Source organism: Lepisosteus oculatus, chromosome 15 (assembly GCF_040954835.1).
Source record: "Lepisosteus oculatus isolate fLepOcu1 chromosome 15, fLepOcu1.hap2, whole genome shotgun sequence".
Taxonomy (NCBI): domain Eukaryota; kingdom Metazoa; phylum Chordata; class Actinopteri; order Semionotiformes; family Lepisosteidae; genus Lepisosteus; species Lepisosteus oculatus.
This window is the reverse complement of record NC_090710.1, coordinates 33,333,425-33,349,654: the sequence shown is the minus strand read 5'-3', so window position 1 is coordinate 33,349,654 and position 16,230 is coordinate 33,333,425. Positions and strand designations below refer to the sequence as shown.

Genomic DNA, 16,230 nt, shown 5'->3' with positions numbered 1-16,230 from the left:
TCGCGCGCTCATGCTCCGCTGGCGCAATCCCCCAGAGGCACGGCGAAGCCCCCCCCTTGCGGCGCCACAGGGGTCGGTCCGCGGGAAGAGTCCCGTACCGAGGGAGGGCCACGGTGCCGCACGACCCTCTTCCGAAAACAGCAGTCTGTCGGCGTTTAACCACTCCATTGCTTCATCAGAGCTATTAGGGTCCCACATAAATCAATATCATGATGAGGGCAGAGTTCCAACCAGAAATGTGAAGAGTTAGGAAGCTAATAAACATAATAATTACCGTTTTTTTCTGTGGCCAAGATAAGCATTGATGTGCACTGTATTGGTTTACAGTTGTGAGCGGGCGAATCTCAGTGTGCTGTGAGGGCAAAGAGGTCAAGTGCCGTGCAGGAGCAGTGATCGTGCCTCCAGTCAGCCGGTGTAGTTAGTGCAGCCGGGGAGAAGTAGTGGTTCATGTTCATTTTCATCACACCTTGTCTTTGGTCTGTGTGCACTTGAAGACTGATGTTTCTCTGACTTATTTATCCATCCTCTCATAGCTGATTCACCAACATCCATTCGCCAACAATGCAATGTGAAAAAAAAAGCATCTTTTGTATCACATCAAGCTGTTTCAATGAATATATGAATGCTTTAAATAATCTAAAAGCCCCGTCTATGGGGAAAAAAAACTTCCCAATGAAAGAAATAGAATGACGTCAATGCAATATTTCTAGAAACAAAGGAGAAATGTATTTCATAATATTTAATATAATAATATAATTATTATGATTGATATCATAATATTTATTATAATAAGTATTTAATTAAGTATTTAAGTTGTACTTTTGTGGTTATACTCTACTAAACTAAATGTTTCAGACCTTGATTTTAAAACCAATAAACATTTTATCCAGTGTAATACAGAGAAAAATGGTCCATTCTAACTGTTGGAACATAAAATATTATTTTTCTGGGAAAGAAATCACAGCTTTAAAAAGGATTAAAAATTCTTTTTATTAAATGGAATAAGATCAAATATAGGAATTCCTGGTAGCTTTTAGTGCATTTTGATTCTTATCTGAGAGAGGTCTTGATACACTGTAGCCAGTCTCACATCCTGAAATGGGATCTGAAAGGCTTGTGTAAGGGTAATTAGATTCCTTTGAATTCCCTGTTTAAGACAAACAGCACATTTCTAAACTGTTTTTACATCATGAGGTGGAAAAAATATTGTATATTGTATTACAGTACGTAGATTCCATTATTTAAAAAACAGAATTTATCTTGATAGAGAGGGGGATTTTAAATATCTCATACTTGGATCTTATTAAATTACTGCTAACAAAATGGGGGCTGCATTAAGACGTGCTATACACGTGGTTCACTGCTTGAACCAGAAAAAAATAGGCATAGTGTACAAATGTAAAATAAACATATGTTTTATTGTTTCTTGGGCTGTGGCTCCCAAGCTGAGTGTTTGATTTATCCTTCAAAAGTTTTGAATGTGATTATGATTTGCTGGAATTCGTAGTCAATCTTTGACACCGTGTGTTCTGGAAACAGGATGTATTATAAACATGTTTAACAAAGAAAATGCATGGGGAATGAGGTCATAACTGCGAGAAAAAAATGAGGCTAGGAGGTCACAGAAATAAAGATAAATGTGAATAAGAGCAGCGAGGCCATGGCAATGAAGCTAATAAGAAACTGTTTTATCTGCTACAATTTAAATTGTAACCTTGAGCACACAGCCTCCCACTAGAATAATAATTCTAGCAAAACAGCCACTGAAGGTGCAGAAAGTAAGGCATTAGCACTCTGAGTAAAATATATGGCAGTGACGCCTTTCTCCCCCATCCACAATCAATTGGATTCTTTTACTTTAATATTTACTTGCACCGATGAGATGCTAGTCTGCATGGTGATGAACAGTCTGCCACTGGCATTTGAAGGTGACCTGTCACTGCGTATGGACAAATCTCTCGCTTGCAGAAATGTACAAAATAAATCATTAAAGCAGGCAGCCTCTCATTCCTGGATTTAAATCACCTCAGATTTATGATTTGAATTAATGCTTCGTTTGGTCAAAGAAATGGTTGCCGAGACAAATGATGTGCAGTACTGAAGCCATCCTAATATTGATTACTGGATGTCTCTGCAATCTCTTGTTTATATCAAGCACTCTCTTGTGACAGGGTGGCCGATAGGAGCCACACAGACGATCAGGAGGAAAAATGTTGCAAGCTCTATTCAGCTAACTACACGACCAGCAGATTGCTTGGAAATATGATTGTCCATAGTATATTTCTGAAAGAAAGGAAGGGAGAAAGGTTTCGAAACTATGCATAAGGAGAGCTTTGATGCTACTTAATCTATTAGGGGCATTAATATAAAGATAGCCTTTAGCCTTAAAAACATTTTAAAAACCCACATCTGTCTCAAGAACATAATGTATAATGCACTTAATCACTGTTTTGATATTAAAGACTCTTCACATTACTTGCAGTGTGAAGCCACATTTTTATTTTTTTTCCTCTTCCTTTTATTTACCTTTATATTCCTAATGTTTTGGCATATGAATGCAACTGCACTGCAGAATAGAAGATTCTGCTCTTGGTATTTATATATATCATTGACAGATATAGCCATGACAGTATTCAGTGAGAACTTTTTTGGCAGCAATCCTTTCTGACTATAGTCCCTGTTGTTAACAATACCAGCAGGCTGATTAATAGGAAATGAGTTCATGCCTATTTAAAATAAATTGCTCAAACAGCTGCTTCCAGAAAAGTAAGAAATAAGTTCCTGTCTTTAAAAAAAAATAAAATATAATTCTTAAGACTGCAGTGTAGATGTGTTTATGTACTGTACACACCTTGCACTTTCCTGTTATTTGTGTTTAAATATAATTTACATAAAGAGTAGGAGGGACTAAAACGCATTCTGTGGGTATTCATTTTTTTTAAATCGATGGAAATGACCATACAGATTGCTATGATAACAAAGGAAGACTACTGCAAATTTAAAAATTACAATTTTGATGTGTTATTTCAGATGTTAGTCTGTACGGTATAGCCTAGATAACCAATCAAAAGTCCGAACATACATATGTAAGATACAAGAATAGTTTGAATCAGTTAAAAAGTTTAACAAGCTGTACTGATCATGTTTATTTTTATTTTAAATTCTGTAGAAATCCTTTTACTTTTACCATTGACTTTAAATTGCATAGATCTTTCATCTTTAATTACAGACCACTTTTACTGAAGGAAATCTATTGTGTTTATTTTGCTGCTGTGTTAAAAATAGCAGATATGGCATGTGAAGGACATTTTGTGCTCTACTTAAATCATTTGTGTTGTCTCTATATAGATCTAAATTGAGCTGGCCAATGTTTGTTCTGCATTAAATATTCAAAACAATTACTCTCTTCTGAGTGCATCAGTGTTGTTAATTATATCAACGAATTAAACTGAAATCCAACTTACTTTGTTTAAACTTTTGCTTAAAATGTTAGAATATCTAGGCTGTTGAGCCCATTCAAGAAAAAAAACAAACAAATTTTAATCTTTTTGATTTTCATTTTGGGCTGGGAGAGTGGGTTATTGCAAAGACTCACAGGAAATTCCCTAATTACAGCTTGAAACCAAACAAAAACATTCCTTTGACATACTTGCTGCAAAGAAAGAAATAGCGATTAATTCCTTCTTATTGAATTGACCTGAACAGAACCTTTATTGTCAAAAGTAAAGCTGTGGCCATTTCCCCCCTTCTTGCAGACACATGTGCGCCTATTTAAAGAAAGGGAATATTTTATAGGCTCGGGAAAAAAAAAATTCTCTGAGACCTTGAGCTGAAGAAAAGAAAACTTTGCCTTGCTGGCCACTGGGTGCAGTTTTACATCTGATTCCTCGCCTCGGCAACGTTAATGGACCTCAAAGACTCTCCATAATTAGATGAGGGAATTGCGTGTATTATCAAGCAGATGATGCTACTATAATGAAACGATTGACAGGGAATTTAGGGCTGTGTACAACAGTCATTTAACTCCAGAAGTTAGTTACAAAATGCAGCTTTCGACATGGACTCCATTGAAAAGCCCTAAGAGAGGGAACAGTGACGTGCACTGCAAGACGTGACAGGTGTCTCTTCTCAGTTAGGAATTAAAATAGAAGGAGAAATAGATGATGGGAAGGCATCCCACTATTCATAGGGTCATCCTGCTAATTCCAGCAGGCTTCTTTGCAGAAGGAGGCCAAGACTCGAGAGATGTGTCTGGATTGAGACCGCAGCTGTAACCACGATGAGCTAATTGGTCCTTATCTCACAGTCCCATTCATCTTCATTTTTTACCAATTACTGAGAATTATCTGTGTTCTCAGTTGGATATGAGAGTTAATCCTTTTTGGTTAAGCTGGTGGTACAGTTTTCAGATTTCAAATGCAGGGGGTAAAAAAGTCAGGGCAAAGCGAACTCAGTAAACACCTCATTGCCACTCACTGTAGTGTATCCATAAAAAAACAAAACAAATCACAAGAGATGAAAAAAGGGTTTAAAAAATATTTTGTCTCTGCAAAAGATGCATCAGAAAACAAGATAATTAGGGTAAATGTAGTTCAGGAGCTTTCTAAAAATTATCAACAAATTAGTCACTGCTTTGTCTTGGTTCAAGTTTCTCATTTCTGAATGTAGCATTTAAATGGATTTATCTTGTGCAAAACAACCTGCTCATTACTGACTTCTGGAAAGGATGTTAACTGAAATTTTAAATGGTGATGCTGTATAATAGAAGACAATAGTTATTTTACTGATTTGTTTTGCAGTTTTTGATTAAACAGAACATTCTATTAATCCTGATTTGTTTTTCCCACAATTATATTTCCCCTTTTGGTGATGTCAGTAACATTCATATATAAATTCATATAAATCATATGTAAAATATACGTATATTTTCTCAGATTCTTGGCATTGATTTTTGGCAATAGATAGACAAGGTAGGGGTTAATTAAGTTCTTATCTTATATTGGATGCATGTTCTGCAAGGAAAAGCTATAATGTACTCTGTGCCATACAGACTGCATATGCAATAGCACAGCCATAACTCACAGCAAGATAAAATAAAGCTGTTGATTTTCAAGAGTCCTGCTGACGAACGCTAATGGCATCATTACTGCTTTTATTCCAGAATCTAATATGGTATTGAAAGCTTTTGTAGACTGCAAAATACTTCAAATGTTTCTGTCTAGAACGTAAATGTTACACACCATAGAAAGACTGCATTTAACTTGGGGATGTCTAAGAACAGCTTATAGAGGCTGCATTGAAATCAAAGATATGGATCTGCTCAGTCACACACTGTACCAGCTGTCATCTCAGTCTGACTGCTGTGATTTAATTAGTCTGTTTATGTCCTTTCTAATAATATTTCCAACTCTGTAGAAGGGCAAACCCAACAAGAGCCCTTGTTTGTCTTCTATGGTACTGCACACACTGAGGAATGATGGTGTTTGAATTTCCACTGTGGAATATCTGTTTCTGACACTTCAAACTGTTGATAAGGGTTGGGCAGAGGGCTGCTACAGAAACCTCCACAGGGCGCATATTAATCATATAATTTGATGCATATTAACCTTAGTGCAGTAGGAAAACTAAAAAGAAAGCTGGAATGGTTAGGTTTTCATTTCTAAGCTTTATTCTTTCACAAAAAATAATTTAAGTAAAAAACTCAGTCTTTTTTTAAGACTCCTGTCACTTCTAATATTCCTGTAAAGACAAAACTGCATTTAACAGTAAGAGAAGTTTCTTGGGCTAACTTATTCAGAGCAATGCTGTTAGAGATTTCTGTTCCTAGGAAGCAGGTGCCTGATAACTGTAGAGCATTGCTAAGCTTTAATGGAATTTTGAAGATAACTTGATAATAATTTATTTTTAATGAAGTCGAATAGCTGTTATTAATTCTGGTTGCATTGGCAGTTTAGCATCAGCATAAAATTGAATATGCATGCCGAAGAATCCACACGCAATTGTTATGTACACAAATGTCTGCTACTGTGAAAATACTTCACAACGTGAACATGCATTTAAAATTATTTCTGTAATGATCCAGAGAAATTTCATTATGAATGATAGCATTATATCAGAAATATTAAGTGTGCTTAACTGGTACATGAAATAGTGCAGTGCTTTTTTTTCTTACTGCTGTCTCCTTGTGTTACCTCAAAAGATGAACACAAGTATTTAAGAAAAAAAATACTGACCAGTTTGCATGTCACTCCCAATCAGCATTGGGTTGCATTTTTCATTAATTGGATAAATTAATTTGGAGATGTTTGATTGCATGATGATGAATTCATTTAGCTGTCCCTTTTTAGTAATCTCTGTCAGGTTGAATTTACAAGTGGAACTGAGTGACCTTTGGAAGCTGAATAGATAAACAATTTGAAAAGACAGTGTCACTTGGTGTAAATTTGATACTAGAAATAAATAACATTCAGCCTTTCACAGATGATAAGCATTTACTTCTGTTTCATAATTTCTAATGTGTGTATAATCTATAGTAGTAATGCTTACTCAAGTTTTCTCATTAATGCAGAGATACTGTATAATAGTATCTTATATCACCCATTAAAAATAATAGATTTCAATTGTTTCAGTTGTATCTTTAATTAAAAGAGATTTGGGTGGAATTAACCAGAGTTAATGGGAGTCTCCCGTCATTACCACAGTTTTAACAAAAAGAAAACAGAAAAAGCATATCAAATAAGATATTCGAAAACTTTAGGATGGCTTAATGTCTAAATGCCAGCTTTATCATGGTCTAAAATTTTAACACAGTTCTGTTTGTTCCCTTTATAAGAGGTCTAAAGATCCCATTGGAAGGGAACAGGGACTTTTCTCTAGTAATAGACAATTTGGCTTGAGATGGAGAAAAAAATAATAATAATTGGTTGCAGGTTTAAATACCTGCATAAACAACATTAAATTGTTCTTGGTATTAGACGTCAGAGATATTGCATTATACATTATCTTGAAGCAATAGAAGAGGTAACAGATTGACACTTTATCATCAGTGTATCATCTGTGTTCAAACTGGCACTTTTTCTGTAGCCTGCTTTGGTTACATTGCAGTTATCTAGTTTACTGTGCTTAGTGTCAAAGGCTATTAAATTCGTTTTTGAACTTTTCAACTGATCACCATTGGTAGGATGGAGTAAATATACTGTATAAGGTGGCGTTGATGAGTTTTGGCTGTCATGACTTCTACCTCTTTATTATACAATTAAATTATTAAAATTGATTCACGTTGATTCACAGGCAGTCTCAGCATTTACAGTAATGTGGCTTTGTAGCTCTTAGTCCCATATTTGTATTTCCTTACAACCCTGAAATCTGTAGACTTTTCAAAATACAGTACATGCCATAAAACAATATAGCTACATGTATGTGCTGTTTGTACAACATTCTAATTCATCTTCTCTCCCAAATCCTCTGGCTAAATGCTTTTAGCCTTCCAAAGCAGTGCAATTATAAATGTACCTGTGTGGGAATTCCTAAATTGATTGCTTATTTCTACTTATTGTTCTTCATTGAAACAAGCATTTATCATCCTTGGATCAATAATAAATGATTTTGGTGTTTTCTCAATAGTGTAACAACTGAATTTGTGATCTCTCAAATGCTTAAACTAGTGTATTAAGAAATGGTCTTAGAGTTGTATTGTGTACTTTTACATGTACTGTATATTGTCGTGATACAATGTGTTTTTTAGAAATGCAGGATATTTCATACATAAAAAATACATTTTGCCCTTTGTTTTAAGGCTGACATGCTAAAAACCTTAATTTTAGTGGATAATGGATTTTGATTTTGTTAGAACTAGTGTGTTAGTATTGTCTAGTCACTGTCTTTGTATTTCATTTGAAGACTAGCTGATCATTCATAATTGATTAACTGGTTAGATATATATATTATATCGCTTTGAAAGTGGTTAAACCAAATTAAAGAGAAATCAAAATTCTCTTTTTCAAACACCTCCAAAGGCAGTTACTGTAGGTCTACTTTCTTCTTGTTCATTTTCTACTTCTGTGCATCCAAACGTTTTTCACAAAATAGAAGATGTTCCAATAGGACGTACAATAGCTGTTGTGAGTTATGGATTAGGATCGTGAGTTATGGATTAGCAGACTATGTCTGCTGCCTACATGTGACATTGGATAGACTAGTGTCAGCAAAAAAGATACATTGATAAATGAGTTATTTTCTTTTTTGTCTCTTTTTTCATCACCCAGTCTATTTTGCCACTGTGTGGGTATTTAAACAGTCACTGTCTCTTTAATAAGATAATAGTTCATCTGTGTGTTCCTTGTAGCTGGTAAGCAAAGACTTTTATTGCAGGTAGTAAGATTATCTGTCACAAAACATTAAATTAAAGCATATGACTACACTGTGGGGGATGTTTCCTTTTTAAAATGCTGGTCCATAAAAGCCTCTAACAGCTCCTTTGTGAATGTGCTATGGCAGAATCGAGGAAGAATCGTACAAGATTAAATCTGCATACTGTGATTTATATTGGGACTTTTTTGGGTTTTTGATGGTGGAAGCACAGCATACTGTACTGTACACCCTCCTTCTCTTGTTCACTTTAAACTATAAATAGTTTTCCAAATCCTTTAAAACATTGTCTATGTCATTTCTTTTAAAAGAAGATTATGAATAGAGTCATTTCTAGCAATAATAATAAAAAAATGACATCCATTATCTAATTGAAGGAGATGACCCACTGACCAGATGCAACTGGATTTACTCAAAAGCAATATGGTAGCAGGGTATTTAGTGATTGATAATACTGTTTAATGTATTTTGTTTAAAAGCCTGACCAGAATGACAACCAGCCAGCATTGACTGAAAGCAATCTTTTTAAAAGGGACTCTGCTAAGTATCAGATGAAAATGATTCCTCTGTCTGGTTGTGTGTCAAAGCCTGTGTGGGTTTTATTGATTGTTCTTGAATATATTGCACCCCTGATTGAAACAGCTGCTAGTAATGTCTTTTTCCTCACAACAGCGGCTGTAGTTTATTGTGAATGATAAAGGACAAATTTAAACTGAAACCAATTCAAATACAGATTAAAGCCTCCAGTCTGCAATGCATGCTGAAGGCCAGTGTCTTGGCATGCCTGGCCATCTGTAGACTACTAATTATGCTAATCAGATTGGGGTTACCACTGGTTCTGGAGCTAGGTATTCTCTGTGTGAGTTCGCCTTGGTACAACTGACATTAAACTTGTCTTGAAACACATAATTCTGAGAAGAAATGAATGACTGCAGACAAAATAAGCAATCACACACGGGTATACACAGTGTAATTTAAATAAAACCAACAAGGATTAGATTGGGATTTTGAATGGTTTATTTTGTATGCTCATGTAATTTTTTATTACCCCCTCTGGTATAACAGAAATAGTATTTTTATGCACTAATAACAGTATATGTTTAGCTTTTTTAAGGATAACTCTGTCATATGATCTTAACTTTATTCAAAGCACACAGACTTTTTTATTGGATCTTAATCAACTTGGCCTAAGTGGGATTTCAGGATGGAACAGTGGTCATTAACACTGGCCAGATTAGGGCTCTGTTAATTACAATCTGCAGATAAAGCAATGGGGGGAGGGAGTGAAGCTTGGAAAAGCTAATAAAAAGATGCACCAGATACATAATATGCAAATAATGAAAATACTTTGTGGATATATACAGTATATTCTTTCATGTCTAGCTGGCATGTTACAATACATCTGTTTTGTGCGATTGTTTACAAAGTGATTTGTTTTGCATTCTTTCGTTTTTGAGTTACCTGCATTACTAATTTAATTCTTATATACATATTTGTTAGTCTTTCACATAGCAATGACTAAAAGCAGATTAATTTTTTTTAAGGAGAAAAAAGAAGCACTTAAATTGTTTTTGGTAAAATAGTTGTTGGTAAATCTGTGTTTTTTGAACTGACTTTTCAATGCCAGTTCCATTAGGAAAAGTAAAAGAAAAGAACCATTTTAATGAAGAAAAAGCGATCACTTTTGTAGTGTTCTGGTAAAGTGTAGATATTTATAGAACTGCTTGACCAAAAAACATAAAAAGAATAAAACAGAGAACAATCATTACATGCACGTCTAAGCTTTTTGGGAATATTACTAGCCAACCAGTTTCTCATGAGGAAATTAGAACAAAATAAATGTTTACATTTTGTCACAATTCAATTTAAAATATGTACACTGTACACTATATATCCTTATCTACTGTACATGTCACAACCTTAGGGAGCACAGAGTGAAATCTAAGGTATCTTCTTTGTTTAATAAATGTGTCTCTAGTACACTCCTTTTAAATATACTGTAAGTAAACCAATTTTCAGCCTTATTTCTTTTTGAAATATTCCTAAGTGTTTCTTTTTTTAATGTTGGTCTCTTCTGAATGTCCTTTCAAATGGTATTAATAAAGCTCTATCACCTATCTCACAAAGGGAGGCTGTAAAAACAGCATTTATAGTGAGACCAATTTAAGTGTTGAAAACAGTTTTTTCTTTATTAATTCCCAGTCTGCACAGCAAGTAGTATTATTGGAACAAAATCATTAAACCATCTGCCGAGGACAGCTGCTACGCCTTTATCTTTTTGCTGAAAGCACAACTGAATACAACTTGCCTTTTGTAGTCTGTCTTCTGGATAATTCTTATGACGTGCTTTACTTTGATGGCTTAAATAGAAGAGGTGTTCTTACTTTAGCTTGCTAAATTCAAGTTTGTTCTACTTTTATGTTTTGTTTTTTTTTATTTTTGCTTCTTTCATTGGTGCTCATGAAGTGTATGTCTGTTTTTAATCTGTGACAGCAGTTCTATACCTTCTCATACAAATTATTCATCAAACAATGCTAAAGTCGGTGCCTGTGATAATTGAATGGGATTTAATTAAAATGCAGGGCACCTTGATTCCTATATTCTAAAGTAACTGAAGCACAAACGAATGGTTTTTACAAGTCTATTTACAAGTTTCTGAAACAATAAGGAATGAACCTTTTTGATGTTTATTAAGTAAAGGATAATTTTATATTTAATGACACTTCATTTCAACGTTAGATCCATCTCCAGCCTTTTCATTTATGTTTATTTTGAAAAGCATTGTGCGCTTAAAAAAATAATGATATGGTTAGTTAGAGCTTTCAGTGCCTAAAGGTTTAGTTTTTCATAAACCATCCACTTCCTCCTTTGGATAGCATAAATCTTTCACTTAACCACTACAAAGCCCTCTTTTCAGACCTAATGCACAGATTCCTGCTATTTGTAGCAGCACCTTAGTCTGGAACATAAACCAGGTTCTTTGTCACGACAACATTTTTTCATTTTATTAGGGCAGTTATTAAGTGCAGATATCTGCTTGTCTTCATTAAATGAATCCTTTTTCTTCGTAAAATGAAAGCTTATGTTTTGTTTCACATTTTCTTTGTCAGACCAGAGAATTGATGGAAATGAACTACTTGGGACATTCAGAATTACAGTATATACGATATAAACAATTACAGGAATTCTAAATATAATTAAATCTTGCTAAGAAAAAAAGCACAACAGCATTTTATTGCATTGTAAGAAGGGAGGAGGGGTAGTTTGGCTGTAGTTGCTTTACCTGACTCAGGCGGAGTTCCCTCTGTGATAGAGTCTGTCCCTAATATGAGTTCTGATCTCAAGTTTTCTTTCAATGTTTGGACCTCATTATTGATTGTTTTCTTCTCTTTTGGACTCAGATACTTTTGAGACAGGAGATGTATTGCTGTTGTGGGCATAAATTCAATTTCCTGAGTTAGTGACAAAAAACTATGATGCTTTCAGAATGGATTTTCAGGCTGGAGTTGATCAATATATTAGCCCTCCCACTGTTCACAAAATACAGATCCAGTACTTGCAGGGTTGGTTTCCATGTGGTAGACTGAAGAAACCTCTGGCAAACTAAAATTTGCTCTAGTGCCATCTTGGTAATTTGCCATTGGCTGATGTACTGTATGTAGTTTTTAATTCAGACCTTAATTACAGTTTTCTTTTAGTGTACCGTGCTGCTCAGTTACTATGTAATGAAACTATAATCATTTCATATGTATTGATTTTACTTGCACTTTGAAGGGTCTTCGTTCTGAAAAACTTGGAAACCTTTCTCCTTTTTTCTTATACCAATGAACGATACTGTTGGTGAATAAATGAAGCTCAATTTGTTTTCCCTCCAACAGATGTCTGTTACCTTAGATTTCTGTAAGGAATAAGAACTGATTCCTAAATCAAGAACATTTACATATATTATCTGTTAGTTTGGATGCTACTTTTAAAAAAAGATGATGTTAGTCTGATGATTTTTAAAAATGGCGATAATGACGATGTAACAGGCCTTTAAAAAACCGTGAACTTCAACAATCCAAGTATGATGCCTATAAAGAGTTGTAATATTGCTGTAGACTTTCAAACAAAGAAGAGATAGGCTTGAAATCAGTCATTTAATTAGTGTGGGATCATTGCTGTGGTTGATGCAGGCAGTTATACATTCCTCAGGCATCTGCTGGTTTTATTTCGCAGGGGAAAGCTAATATTTTTTTGGTTCTGTCTGTTATAGTATATCTTTCTTCTCCGTTTAAGAGAAGGTAAATAGCAGAGACAGACAGCTTCATTAGACAGCATCTGACGACCGGCAGGCGTTTTGTCGTTTAAATAGTAGGCTTTTACTAGAGGGCTCACCAGCGACCTCAGATCAATTACAGCTGACATTATTGTTTGTTGTGAGCTCTTCCAGGATATAGGACCAAAGACGAGGCCAGCTTGAACAGCGCTGAAAATGTAATTTTCCTCCTCTTTTGCTTTCAGCCTACAAACGATAAATCATTCAGTTGAAGAGATAATAAAGCACCAAACGGGTGCTGGTTTAATTTTTGTCAGGGGAAATCTTCAGCACTTACTGGAATAATGTAAAAGGAAAGGGGGCTATCACTACAGAGTTAGATCAAACACTGTGCAGCTGAGATTTCATTCAGCACTGCTGAGGTTTTTCATTAATTTTTTTTCTTTCCCAGAATAAAAAAAATGCTGCGTGTTAGCTTTAAATGTGTTTTCTTTCCTGTTAACTAACACAAGATGAAAAGAGCTGTGAATAAAGTTACCAGTCCTTAGAGACAACTGCATAAATAGCCATTAAATGTACATGATTCATCTACAAGTGTATGCAATAATATTTTACTGTTCTTTCCAGAGTTTTGTGATGTATTCAACGCATTAAGTTGTGTCGGTAATGAGAAGATCGGGAAATGAACCATTGAAATACATGGAAATGGGCCTCCCAAGAAGCTCAGCCAGTAAAGGACCGATCCAGTGCAGGTTGAGCTCTGTGATCGCAGGTTCGACTGGGTCATGTCACTAGCCAGCCACGACTGCCCCGGTGTTAGTGCATAATTGGCTCAGCGTCACCAAATGTTGTTCGTTATGTAGGAAGATGTAGGAATGTAGGGAGGTCGGCCAGGTCACACTTGGGTCTCGTCAACGCTGTGATCTCTCCTCCAGTCTGCGCTGAACGCCCAGCGTGGGGCTGTGGGACCCCAGACGTGTTGACAGGCGAGCAGGTGAGGAGTCCAATTCCACCTCCTCATCCTGCCCTGTGCGGCGGGGAGATCGGGAGGAGCAGAGATGTGCACAACACACAACCGGCTACTCAAAATCGGGCAGCAATCCGTGAATCTATTTCTTTTAAAAGAGAAAAAAATTAGGAGAGTTTTCTTACTAAATAAAATGAAAAGTTCACTTTATGTACTGGTAATATTTGTAATCTCTGTGTGAGAGTTCTCCTTCTTGTCTCTAGTATGTCATAGTCCATGCATCTCAAGGGAAGTCTTACCATGAGGGTTATATAAGGCTGACACATTTAATAAAATATATGTATCGTACTATTTTTTGCATAAATAATTTTTTGTTATAGGCAGACATCTGTATATTTTAGAATATCGTGAAACTGGCAGAGCACAGTGTGCCTCCTGATTTGGTCTTAAAGTTCCCTTCTTTTATTAGCTTTCTTTTGCTTATTGCACCACAAAATTAAATCTGCATATGTATGTACTTTAAACTCAAGTACAGCTCCGTTTATTGCAGAAGGGCTTCATTCTTATAGTAAACTTAAGAATTATATCTTTAGCTTCTTTTGGATGATAATTTGCTTTTTGTGGAGAAACACAATGTTTTAAGAGCCTTATTGTTTTACGGTTCACTGTAAACAAGCCTCCTGATAATTTACAAAAAAATCTATATGCTGACTTTTGGGATCAGCTATGCGTCATCAGTGTATTCATCACACTTGCTTTTCTGTTTGAATTAATTTACACCTTCAGATTTGAACTCACAGCTTCCCCCCGGGGGGAGCCTGTGTGTTTAGAACACACCTACTCTTTGTTAAATCTAGAACTGAAGCTGTGGCAAACTCTGGCAATTTTGTAATCCATTTGCCTGGCTGCATAAAGTCTTCTAATTTATACTGCAAATGGGACTTTATCCAACATGGTTAATTCTTTCTGATGAATCTTTTCTTCAAATAGCTCTTTGTTTACGAGAATGTATGTATTTTACTTGTATGGCATATGCTGTATGCAGATAATAGCACCATTTTTCAGAGAGATACCTTATATCCACAACAAAGAAATCAAGCCTGCATGTTGAAATTGAAGTTTTTCAAGTGTCCTTTTTGAAGAATTGTTTCTAAACACTTTTGTAGATCGCAGAACAAGCTGTTGATTAAAGTTTAAAAAAATAAACATTAGAGTGATGTGAACTAATGATCTGGAAACGATCCTAATTCTTCTTGGCACCCCGATAGAGTTTATCTAAAGAAACTGTTTATCCAGAATAGCCCAAACATGATGCTTCATTTCATTACAGTGGGGCCAACTTGAAGTCAATTTTACACATGGGTGGTCTAAAGCTCCAGTAACTTGTATGCATAAAGCAACAATTTTAAATTACAAAATCTTGACCTCGAGAAGCCAGTCCTTCCCTCCAGACTTCCTTCTCCCATAGTAAACCTGTTTCCCTGCAGTGTCACAGCTATTCTCTTATGTGTTTGTGCTGTTTTTCAACGGGAGCAGGAGCATTTTGAAGGGGAGTTGTCATGTAGTTGGATGTTGGGGAATGCGGCTTTAAAACTAAAAAAAAAAAGAGGTTTTAGCTTGACATGGTTTGGGTTTTGAAAAGAAGAGTGTTTCCACTGCAGTTGCCTGTTCCTCCACTAGTATGGTTTTAAGGATCAGCTGATTTATTTGTTTATACAGTATGTGGGGGATGCACCATTTAGAATGCTGAATGATGGTCATATATGAACGCTGCACAGAATTCCAATATTTCCATTCACAGGTACATCATTTTACAGGGCTAATTACAACCACTGAGTCACAAATGTGCATGCTTTTGTTTCTATCCTTAGGATTCATGTATGAGTGCAAACAGTACAATTTTACAGATAATGCAAAAAAAAAACACCCTGCAACCACTGCCAAAAAATAAGTTGCAAACAACTTATTAAAAACATTGGCAAAAATACAAATGTAGTGTTTGATATATGAATCTGTTTTCAAATCTAGTCTCGGATGTTTTGCTGCATGGCTGCCCTGATCCCATTCGAGTTGCTGAGAGACTCGGTCGCATATGGGATCGGCACTCCATAACATGAAGGCAGCAAAGAGAACCCCTGGCAAAGATGATGGAAATTTAGATCGGGTGCCAATGTTGCTTTGCACAGCCCTCGTTTCCCTGCTCATCTGTGTAAACCCAAGAAACAAACAGTAAATGTAAAAGCTTAAAGCGGGCAGCAAAACAAGAATGTTGGATTAGGTCATTCGGAACGACTTCCAGAGTTTGACTGCTGGAGATATGGTGTTATTTACCAATAATGGATTCATTACAGGAGCAATTGTCATTTTCTATCTAGTGCAGCTAAATTATGTACTCTTGGCAACTAGTGCATTTATATTGACTTTGTTTTTATTTTTTATTTGAATTAGTATATACTGTATACATGTCTAGTATTGGTTCCATTTGTCATTTGTTTTAGTTTTTGTGCCACTCAGTATATTTATAAATTATTATCATCTGTTTGTTAATAATACTAATATACAATAACAATCATTTTTGTTATCATCACCATCACATTACATGATCACGGGTCTAATGCTTTTTTATTCATAATTCAAC

General features: G+C 35.5%; 1 protein-coding gene across 10 annotated transcripts in view; it reads left to right on the top strand.

Annotated features, from left to right (window-relative positions):
* Positions 1 to 16,230, top strand: part of LOC102690903 (dachshund homolog 1) — a 183,290-nt gene that overhangs the window by 96,020 nt on the left and 71,040 nt on the right. The gene's annotated exons all lie outside the window — the stretch shown is intronic.